This window comes from Coptis chinensis, chromosome 6, assembly GCF_015680905.1.
Source record: "Coptis chinensis isolate HL-2020 chromosome 6, ASM1568090v1, whole genome shotgun sequence".
NCBI lineage: Eukaryota > Viridiplantae > Streptophyta > Magnoliopsida > Ranunculales > Ranunculaceae > Coptis > Coptis chinensis.
In genome coordinates this window covers 78,743,611-78,755,519 of record NC_141461.1, presented here as the reverse complement: position 1 = coordinate 78,755,519, position 11,909 = coordinate 78,743,611, and the positions used below count along the sequence as shown (strand labels likewise).

The 11,909-nt window shown below is 40.0% G+C and overlaps 1 pseudogene; it reads left to right on the top strand.

Annotated features, from left to right (window-relative positions):
• The first annotated feature begins 10,990 nt into the window (after positions 1–10,990).
• Positions 10,991–11,085, top strand: LOC147494650 (small nucleolar RNA R71; annotated as a pseudogene).
• The last annotated feature ends 824 nt before the right edge of the window (positions 11,086–11,909 follow it).

Genomic DNA, 11,909 nt, shown 5'->3' with positions numbered 1-11,909 from the left:
GAGGGCCCCATTTAAGGTGCATAACTCCATGCGAAGGCCAGCTCATTTTCGACGAAATGCACAAAGGTGAATGCGGCAACCATGCAGGCGCACGATCTCTGGCACATAAAGCAATAACCCAAGGATATTATTGGCCAGGAATGCATATAGAGGCAAAAAGGTACGTTTTTAAATGCCTCCAATGTCAAACATTTGGTCACAACCACCTAAGTCCAGCTAGGGAATTGATCAATGTAGCCAACCCATGGCCTTTCCACATGTGGGGGCTAGACATCATGGGACCGTTCATTCCACAAAAGAAAACAGGTCTCAAATACGTCCTAGCAGCCACTAATTACTTCACCAAATGGGTTGAAGCAATCCCACTAGTCCAAGTCAAGGAAGTCAACGTCATCAACTTCATATGGACCAATATCATCACAAGATTTGGTCTACCCGACACCTTTGTCATGGACAACGGAACCCAATTTGCGAGCACACACAAGTCAAGGCTTTTCTACAAAAATGGCGCATCACTCAAGCATTTTCTACACCTAAATATGCACAAAGCAATGGCCAAGCAGTGGCCACAAACAAGGCAATCAAAGAAAACCTCCAGAAGAAGTTGGAAAGCAAGAAAAGCCAATGGCCAAAGCAGCTCGAGAATATACTATGGGCATACAGAACAATAGCCAGAGGCAGCACTAATGAGTCTCCATTCACACTTTTCTTCGGAACAGAAACAGTAATACCATCAAAGCTCACATTCACAACCACACATTCTGACATAGTCGAGTTAAGAGTCAATGATAGCATCTTGGCAAAAGAAGTTGATCTCCTAGAGGAACGAAGAGAAACAGCCGCAATATCCCTAGCTCGGTACCACCAAACAATCCAACGATCTTACAACAAGAAGGTCGTCCCAAGATCTTTTCAAGCCGGGGACCTAGTCATCAAAAAGACACTAGCTCCAACCAAACTCGACCCAACATGGGAAGGCCCCTACATTGTTGACAAAGTCATTGGAAATGGCGCATACTGGATTAAAACTCAGCTCGGTGATATGTGATAAACATAAAATTGAATAGTTTACCTACGAAATGAACGATGAACTCAAAACGTAAGTAAACTAAAACTATCTTATGAGCCTATATTTTATCAAAGATTCTACTCTCAATCCTATGAGATATAGTGGAGTAGAGTGATTCGTTCCACTCCTAGTCCTTCCGCATGCTGTGTTCTCTACGTATAAGTGCTCTTAACTCTAAAGTCTAATGAAAGATTTACGAAGAGGCAACTAGACTACGATGCAACTACCCACAAGATGCAACTAGTCGATTATCAGAACAACTATGAGAATGCTACGTTGATTCGATGATAAGGAGTTAGAGGGGGGATTGATTCCACCTTAACTCGACTTAATCCTATTAATGACGAATTGTCGTAATCCGAATTTGAACTGCATCGCAGAACAATATGGTTTCTCCTAATCCCTAGTTACACATGGCATTTCTACCAATTCATAACTAGTATGTGAACGATTAAACCCATTCTCATGGTGAACTAATCGTTTCTAGATTGGAAATGAAATTACGACGACTCTACGATAATCGGAGTCAAGTTTTCATCAAGGCTTCTCAACCCCCTCAATGGAGGTTTAGCCGAGAATCATTACGCAATCATTTCCGATTAAATTAAAACTAAACGTAATACAAAGAATTGAAATTTACTAATCTAAATTAAACAATAATTAAAATCTAATTAATAACTAAGAATTGAATAACAAGTAATAAATAAAATCAGGTCTAACACAATGTAAATGACAAGAATCGAAATTGACAAATAGCTATTTTATTTATCAAACTAATTAAGAATAATGATTTTAAGAGTTTAATCTAAAACAAGAATTGGATTTGAACTAAACTTAATTAATTAAAAACAATTAAATCTAGATCTAGAAGCTATTCTAATGGCTACTTTCTATTCTAAGCTACCTTTATTTTCTAACCTAACTATCTACCATTAACAAAGATTTAAGCTTTGGTTTTTATACTTTCAGATCCAAAAATCGTGCATGGGCTTGGAGCCATGTTTTGGGCCCGAGAATCAGGCCCAAAACCCAATTCTTTCAGTCCAAAAAGGCCTCTTCAGCTGTAGTTGGCTTCAACAGACTTTTCATCCACTTCTGCTCCTTTGATTGGATCAAGGCTTAGACCATTGGAAAGCTCTTTCCGAGCCAGTCGTTTTGACATAAGGTAGGCCCCATTCCGAGGTCTGAGTCCAAAGATATGGCCTTCGGAAGTTCTGCTGACTACGGGTGCTGTTTCTGCCCGCGTCGACTTTTCAGCTTTTGACCGGGCTTTAGAAAGGCTTTGTCTTCTTGAATCTTGGCCTTCAATTATGGAACTCCTTAGTAACCGACCTTTGCTCCTTTATCTCGCTAAAGTGGCACATTTCTGCACATAATGGACTTTGAAGCCTGAAATGCATAAAAACACGTAATCAGTGTTAACTCTTAATTATTACTCACATAATTGGTCTAATAGTATGATCGTTACATGGTTAAAACTACAGTTTTGGGCTCTTATCAAACCACCCCCAAATAGCATTTTGCTTTGTCCTCAAGCAAAGATGAGAAATTAGAATAAGTGACCAAAAAATGGAGTTCTAACTACTCTCGCTTATTTGAGTCGCGATTGCATTGACCATATGCAACAAGGCCTTAAACCACTAGGAATTCCCTAGTGGACGAGTTATAGCCTCGTGAGAGTTTTCCAGTGAAGGTACTCACAAACTTCATCTATACTACAACGACTAAGAAATAAAACTATTGTTTCCTTATTCATGCTCTAAATTAACTATACCTCTCACTAGCAATGCATATAGAGTAATCAAGTCGAAACCTAAGCTAATATATACATAATAATTAATCATCTACAATAAACATATATACAATGAGTAATACTATGAAATGCCTAGCAGGTTCGTTTCTGAAACTCGGGATAGCGTCCTTAAGTAGGTTCTCACAAATTAGTCAAGATACAACACTCTGATTTTTCCACTCAAGTTTATTTACTCCGGTTAATGCAAAAATGGGCACACTTTACCTTACAATCTCAATAACAACAAGGGAGCGAAATCGATCAAACACATCTGCCACTTTACTATCACACTAACCTATTCCTAATTGAGCTAGAGGTCTTTATTAGGTGTTCATGGGATTAGGAGATGGTTTAAGAAGGAAAGAAATGGATATTCAAAAGGGACAAGTCTGAGATAATAGAGTCTTCATATTATGTAACTTAGAGAAAACCTTGTTATTTTTTTTTGCTTCTATACTTTGTTTCCATCCTTAGCCATATTTTTCTTTTTCTTTTCTTTGGCTTTTGACTCCCTTTTATTCTATTTTTAGAGTTTTTATTTATTTCTATTTTTTTCTTTTCCTTGGATGGAAGCTTCTTTTCTTTTCCTCAAGCAACTAACTAATTTTTGTTTACACGTGTTTTTCTCTTCTTCTTTCTTCACTCATTCTATTCTCAGACTTATTCTAGATTAGGTAAGTTGAATTTTTTTTATTTTGTTTTGTTTTTGTAACAGGGTAAAAGAATTGTGGTTTATGGAAGGCTAAAGAAAGGTTCAGATGGGCTTAATTAGCGAAAATAATTCATAGGTTTGAATTTTTGGCTATATCGATCCAAAGAGGGCCTAAATTCTCGCTTAGATATGGTTTAGTGATCAAGCAAGTGGACGGTGATATCTCTATCCGGATTTTACTTCTCCCTTGTGTCATTTCTCAAATGTTTCGCTCATATAAGGCTTTAGGCTATATTCTCACAGAATTTGTAGAATAAGTACTCTAGCCTAGATTTCAGAAACTTACTGCTAACAATCATCGATACTCATGTAATATATTTATAGATAGATGCAAAGATTATTACCTACATATTAACCTAAGTTTCTAAAAATTATTCTGATGCAAAAGTTACGTGAGACTTCTAGATTGTTAAGAGCATAGAGAAAGAAAACAATACCACTATTCCTAAGTGTATAGCATAACTTATTTATTTATATTTTTGAATTTTTAAAATTTTAACTAGAAAACAAATGCATATTATACATATCTATATCCTAACAGATGCCTTAATTACACGTGTTTCTATGCCCCCCCCCCCAAACAAGAAGCATGCTTTGTCCTCAAAGCATATATATAAAGAGGGTAGGAAAAATACCATTGAAGCGCGTGAAATTCAGGAACATCTGCAAAACAAAGTTAGAACGTACTAATATAGGAAATAAAAACTGACTCAACTCTATAAGAGTTCTACCCATTATGGGGTTAACAAGAATGAAATTGCTTGGGACATAAGCAGACACTAAATAGAATGAAAACTTACCTTATCTCCCGCATTACTCATCATCTTCCTCATCCTCTTCTTCCATAAAGAAGTGAGGTTCCTTCGCGTCCTGCCATGCCATGATAATTTGTCAGGCTTCCCGCCATTTATCATCTATTATTGTTAACCTATTAAGAGCCACTTGCTATGACGGGGTGTAGGGTGCAACCTGATGAGGTTGTATCCTCCACCCTTGCCAAGTCATTGCACGGAAAGATCGAATAATACTATTGGTGGGTCGCATGTGCGGTCGCGACCGTAATCCAATCTGTGAAACGTATACAAAAAACAGGAAAGAAACATAGCATAATACGGGAAATTAGTACAGGCATAAGAAGGTAGTCATGCCTCATGCTATGGGATCGAGCTAAACTAGACATCAAGGTTCGGGAAGGTCATGACACATACGTCCCGTGGCTAAAGCAAGGAAGAAGACGCCGCAAGTGGCATCATTCACGTAAGAAAAACGCCATTCCCTAAAAATTTTAGCATGATCCAAAACATAACAGTTCCTATGTTCATGGACAGGCTACCAAAGGCGACGCGTTATATTCCCCTTGGTCCTCGATATCGAAAAATGCCCGCCCATACGACTCATGCAAAAAATCGTAAGTGTAGATATACATATTATCTACCCAATAGCACCATGGGTCTTGTATTTCAAATGGCATAGCAAGTCCAAGAACAAATGCTAGCAAGAACCCGTAATTTCCATTGGTTCATTATCAATGTTGATGGAGAACACTTGTTCTTCATCTGGTCTTTCAAAGAAAATGCAGTTATCGTAAAAATAAGATGCTAGTGTTGGAGAATAAAGTGCATCAGGTCTTACCATAAGCGGCTCCCAGCCAACGTATGTGATCGCCTCGCGAAACCAAGCACCATAAGTAGTGCTTTGGAACAAATCTTCGAAAGACTGTCCGGTATCAATGTTGGAGATGTTATCTCAAAATTACGCTCTAGAATAGCTGCGAATGATCCGGAAACTACCCGCAGAAAAATGGAATTTTTCAGGTCCACGGAAGTCAGGGCGCGAGTGCGCTCTGAAGATTTGGAATTCCAATGTTTGAGTGCGGTCGCTCACACCTTAAGCGAAAAGCCTCGACAAAAAATCTGAAAAAAAAAGTGCAGAGCGAAAAGGCGCCTCTAGGGCACGAAAAGCGCTTTCGGAGTTCTTGAAACTTCGAAAATGAGACGAAAACGCGGGAATCGTGGGAGTGAAAGGTGAGTGATGGAGGTTAGGTGTAGTGTAAGTTGTGAGTGTAGAATGTATGAAGTTTATATAGGTTTTAAGTTGCTAAACCGGATCAGGAAATTGCCAAAAGGTTTTTACGGCAGTTTCCGGAAATACCAAAATTTCCAAACCCGAAAACGGAAACAACTCATTTTCTTGATTCTAAAACAAACCTAGTATCTTTTAGGTTGAATTTATGATAGAATCTACCTATTTAATCGAGATTTCATCCTACCATGATACTTATTCATAGATATGCCTAAACGGCCATATTTTCACCTTGACTCCGCAATAAATTCTAAGACGAGGGTCATATAAAAATCATGCTGGAATAGATAAAACCACCCCCAAACAATTTGGGAAGGTATGATCAATATTAAACAACCACGCATAATGAAAATAACCGCATTAAATTATAATTTTCATTCGAAGTACATTTCACTACAAAATTCAAATTACGGAAATAAAACTTACATTAAAATAAATGGCAATAATGAAACTACAAATAAAAATAGAAACATCAAACGATACTATCCCTAATCACTCCAGTACTGGTAGCGGAGGGCACACGGTCTAGGGATGGCTCCTGAGCTCCCGATGGGCCAGCACCATTCGTCTTTCGACGACAACGCTCGTGCCTCGATGGTGTGTCCTCAGAAGGAGAATCCCCGTGAGGTGGGAATCGTGCAAGCATGTCGGCCTGAATCGACGCCGAAAGCTTCTAGCTCGGCCCTCATCTGTTCCCACCTCTCATCCTCTCTCTGGGTACGGATCTCGAAGTTATGATGGATAGTTGCCTGTCGAGTCCGGAGGTCTTCGCAGATAGTGTTGAGCGAACGCATGCCACGATGAATTACGGTGATGCGTTCTGTATCTGACCAACACCTCTCCAGGGAATCCGCATCAAAACAAGTCAAGTCCTCCTCATCCTCCGAGGCATTCTCATTTCCCCCATCCTCCTCGGCATTCTCATTTCCACCATCTTCCTCGTCCTCTATCCTATCCTCAGGCAACCGCCAAACTCGTTGGACACACTCCTTATAAATGCGAGGATTTCAGTGCAGGGTGATGTAAGACCTATCAGATGCCGGAGCTGCTCTCAACTTCAGCATGATCTTGGTTATCAACATAGGGAGAGGTGCAACAGACTTCCCTACTCCCCTAATCATGCTAAGCAAAAACTCCAAGATACGTAACTTCGTACTTCGCTCCCCGAGTATCCATAAAATGTGGAGGCAGCTTCAGACCGATGTCGCCGACCTTCTCCTTCCCCAGGGCGTTCGCCCGACCAATCCATCGAAATGCGGCCACCGTTGGTTGGTTCTTAGGGATGCCTGGCGAACACAATGCGATCTCGCATTGTAGTTCCCTTCGGTAACTGTCACGTTCATCAGTGGCTCTACCCCATTATATTGGGACTCCTACAACGTGACATCCAGATGGATTCTAGGCGGAATGCCTAGAATCTCCGCCAACAACCCAGTAGTTACTTCCTTTCTCCTCTTCGCCACCATTACAAAAATTCTAGTCCCCTCCACCTCCTTCGTGTTGTAAAACCGTCGGACTAAGTCTTCGTGGTAAAAGGCTTCAGTCGAGTACCACAAGCTATTCCAGTCTCTACTGATCATTTCGTCACCGTAAAACAGCGCGAAGTGGTCGCCAGTAAAAGCTTGCTCCGGCAAAATTCGACGTTGTTGAGCCATTTTAGTGTTTGGAATGTAGTGGGGGTTTAAATGGGATGTGGTGGTGGAATTTGAATCGACCGACTGAAGCAAACCGTGGTGGTGGCGCGACAGTTTAAATTTTTTTTTAAATTTTCGTGGGTTTTGGTGATGTAAGTTGGTGGATTTGGTGGGCGTTTGGTTTTTTGAGAAGATTGGAAGTGGATTTGAACTGTGGGCGTGGGTTAATTTGGTTTTCTTTTTATTTTATTTTTTAGGTTTTTGGAGCTTGGTGGGCGTTAATGGCGGTTTGGAAGATGAAGTACTGTTGGGGCAAAGGTAAGGGCGCGGGTTGGGCCCAAGCCTAATTCGAAATTTTTGAATTTTTCGATTTTTCGCGAAACTTCAAATCAAAATTGCCGCTTCGTTACCGGTCCGATTTTTGTGAATGAGATATGGAACTGATCAGGAGAGAATTTCCAATCTAATGATCCATAAAACACTCTATTCCGACCGTGGATGACATATAAGATAGTGGAAAATGCCTCAAAGTGCGTGCATGACGTACGTTATGCGAACAATTGAACTCTAAATTCATGGATTATGTCAACCCGAATCGTAATACAATTCAACGGCATAAGCAACTCTAATGGGACATAAAACATTCTAGTACGGAAACACGAACACCCCACCCCCAAACAAATTTTTTAGAACAAAGCTTAGAAAATTTGTTTTTTAGCAGTGGGTCTTTTAAAGTCATATTTCCGAGACTTCCTAGATTTCTATGTTTATTTTTTTATATATATATATATATTGTTACTTTTAAAAAGAAAAACAATAAACAAGAAAGATATAATTCACCCCATAGAGAAACATGACTTAAAAATCCGAGAAAATATGCAAGAGTGGAAAACGTGAATTATGTCAAACGTGGACTTAGGATCCGGTACTTACAGCCACACACTCCGTAGGGAGGGCCCGGTTACCTTAATGGTGCACTCACCAATATATGGAAATGAAAGGAAATGCACCAAACACAAAAGTTGAGTTGTTTATAGTCAGATACTCGAGACTTTATCTAAACATATGTATGAACATGCAGTTTATCATATATCAACAACCGAAATAGTTGTGGATCATTCCATAAATAAATATCACAGAAAACATATCCAAACACAATCAAGCACCAAGATTTCCTATGACGCAACCTAGTGAAATGAAAGCGAAGTCGGATAACCCTATTACGTAACCTAGCATGCACCTTCTTTTTCATTTTTGAACGAGTGGGTGTTCTAGTAAATAAGTGTGGAAAAGTGAATGGTTGTGGAGAATATGGTGGATATGGATAAGCTGTAGAAGGACAGCATGTAAACAATGAGGATGTGGGTTTAGCACAAAACTCATTCATGGTGTGTGTAGGGACTGTTTCAAGTCTGAAAATGAAGGTGTCAAATGCTTTTGTCTTCTGAATTATTTGTTTACTAGGTGGATTTAAAAAATTATGAAGCACAGAAGAAACAAAAGGATCGATTGCAAACTCGAGATTCCTTTGAAAGGGTGGAAGGAGGGAAGTCGAGGTGTATGTTGTGCAAAGTAGTTCTTGATAGGGTGATTCATCACCTGCTCTAAGAAACTCATCGAATTCCTCATCTAGATTGGTCATATCCTCGTTACTATGATAGTCCTCTACATCTTTGAGAAAGTCATCTATCTCATCCTCATCCGTAATATGTGTATCGACTAGTGTAGGGATGGAAATGTTGGAGTCTGAACTTCCAAAGGAAAGAAATTTGGGCATATGATTATCATGGAACGTGTTGTTGAAATAATCTCGAGCAAAGCTCTCGATCATGCTAACCTCTCCATCCATGATCGAATTGGGTAACCGTGTCTTTGTTTGAAAAACATTGACTTCAACAAACAAGATGGCCAAAAGACATGGACATTGAACCATCGCGGCAATTAATGAGCGCATTGGCGGTTGCCGTGAAAGGACGCCTAAGATGATCGGACAGAGTCGTTAATCCACTTCATCGAGGATGACAAAATCAGCCTGATAGTAAAAATCCCTGAACTTTTACCGTAACATTTTCGACGACACCCTTAGGATACTTAATAGACCGATCGCCTAATTGCAACGCCATTTTAGTGGGTTGCATCTCGCCTAGACCTATTTGTTTATACAAATAAAACGGGAGTAAGTTAACACTAGCCCCCAAGTCTAATAACGCGGTCGTCGTGATAAGAATCTCCTAAGGTGCATTATGCAGATGGGGATCTACCCGTGGTCCTTGTACTTAACAATTCCATTATGTTCGATAGAGTTGGGAATTGTTCGCTAAAAAGCGCCTTTTGGTATATTGGTCTTACGCCTAGTAGTACACAACTCCTTAAGAAACTTAGCATGGTATGGTAGCTTTTTAATAGCTTCGAGGAAAGGAAGGTTTATAGTTAGATTCTTGAAAACATCCCTAATCTCCTCATAATTAGTATCCCTAGTTAACACGGCTAATTTTTATGGAAACAGTGGTTTCTTTCTATATTTAGCAATAGTATCACCTGGATGTTTAACCGTGGCTTTCTATTTCTTAGGTTGTGTTATAACTGGTACCTCTACAGTGGTAGGCTCTTCAGTTTCTATTTCGGTATCTAGTAAAATAGCAGGTGTAAGTTATCTTGGTGGGGTAACTATAGGCATAGTTACTTTGTTATCAACCACTCTGCCAGAACGGAGAGTGGTGATGGCCTTTAGCTCACCTACATTTTCATATTCATTACTAGTATTATCGGTTACCTCAAAGGCTGTACTTGTTGTTTTAGGATTAGGTATTTCGCGGACACGGAAACACACCTTTGGGTTGGGCTTTATCTTGAGCCAACCGTCAAGTTAAATTATTAACGGATTGTAGAAGCCGTTGGTTAGATTGAGCCATGGTTTGGAAAAGTTTTTGGCTCACTTGTATGAAGGTGTCAAGACGATCCGGTTGTGTGGGCGAGTAGTCACGGGTGGTGTGACCGAACTATTTCCCGTGAATTATTTATGGGTGGATTTTGATAGCTATTATTTACCGGAACGATACCTCTATTAGCATTATAATTATTATAACTACCTTGACTTTGTACTTGACCTTGTCGAGGTTGCACTTGGTTGTTATAATTATTAAAATTACCCTGACCCTGTCCGTGTCGTGGTGGAGCTTGTTAAAACTTTGTGTTGGCCTAACATATTGATGATTGTACCCTAGAGGTGTGACGTGTTGGTTATTTCTCCAACCGAAGTTGGGATTTTGTCTCCAAGGGGCGTTAGGTTCACTATTAATGGAACAAGCCTGTTCATAGGCTATAGGACAGTGGAAGTCGGGATGCTCAGGGCTCCAACAGAAACTACATGGATTTGAATTTACATTCATGACGGGGATAAGCTTTTGTTGAACAGAAATGGCCTCTACCTTTTTAGTGAGTGATTCCATTAGAGTTTTAAGTTCGGGATCGTGTTTAATTTCAAACATACCTTGGGCCTTAATCAGATTTGATGAACTAGCGGAGCGGATATATCGCCACTACCCCCAGTTGTTATTTCGCTTTAGTTTGATCCTCTAAAAATTTATAAGCCTCCAAGCTCCTTTGCTTAAGAAACTACCCCATTCATTCATTATGTCTAGGACTTCTTTATGGTGGTGTAGAAGTCCTTTGAAAAGGCACGAACTAACGTGTCTTTCGCTAAGTTATGATGTGGACACTCTATAAGGAGATCGGTGAAACGATTCCAAGCCTCTGAAAATGATTCATGAGGATTTTGTCGAAAAGAAATGAATCTTAGAAAGCATCTCATCCATCTTTAGGGGGTGGGTAAAAATGTTCCATAAACAAACAACAAGTTTAGCCCACGAGTCCACGTAATTAGGGCGCTTGGGCAGTTAACCAAGACGTCGCCTTATCGGGCTAAGGTGAAAGGGAATACCCTTAGTTTAATTTGTTCCGCACCAACCGTAGGATGGTGGAATGTTGTTAGGACTTGTTCAATCCTACGCGATGTCCGATAAGGTTTTTCATGGTCTAATCCATGAAAAGCGGGTAACAAATTAAAATATTTGGGGATTCGAAATCCCCAATCGGGTCCTAGAACGATGCAAGATTTGGGGCTATCGCTCAAGGCTTTGTAGAAGTCAGAGAGAGGAGTCTCTTCTTCGTCGGGCATTGTGTCAGGTGATGTGTGTGAAATAGTAGCTAGAGGTGTAGTGGGTGGTATACTAGATAGACTTGTTTGTTAACGTTGTTGTGTAATTACGTTCGGTGTTTTTATTCGGCCAGACCTTAATCTCATACAAGGCTAAGACCAAATTTAGCTAAACACATCAACACTCCAAACAATTATGATATACTAGTATAAACCTCTAACAGGAGATGCGCGGTGTGGAAGAAAGAAATACCTGATTGCATCCTTGCTTCGCTTATGAATAACGTCTTGTTTATGCGTGTTCAGTGTATATAACAAGTTAGAACACTGAAAAACTTGAAAAATCAAAGTTCGAATCAAAACTGTAGAAATCTGGAAAAATCTAGCTTAGGGCGCGGGTGCGCTCGCATAGGGCGCGGTCACGCTCCGTGTAACTTCAAGTTACAGTGATTTAGGGCGGGTCG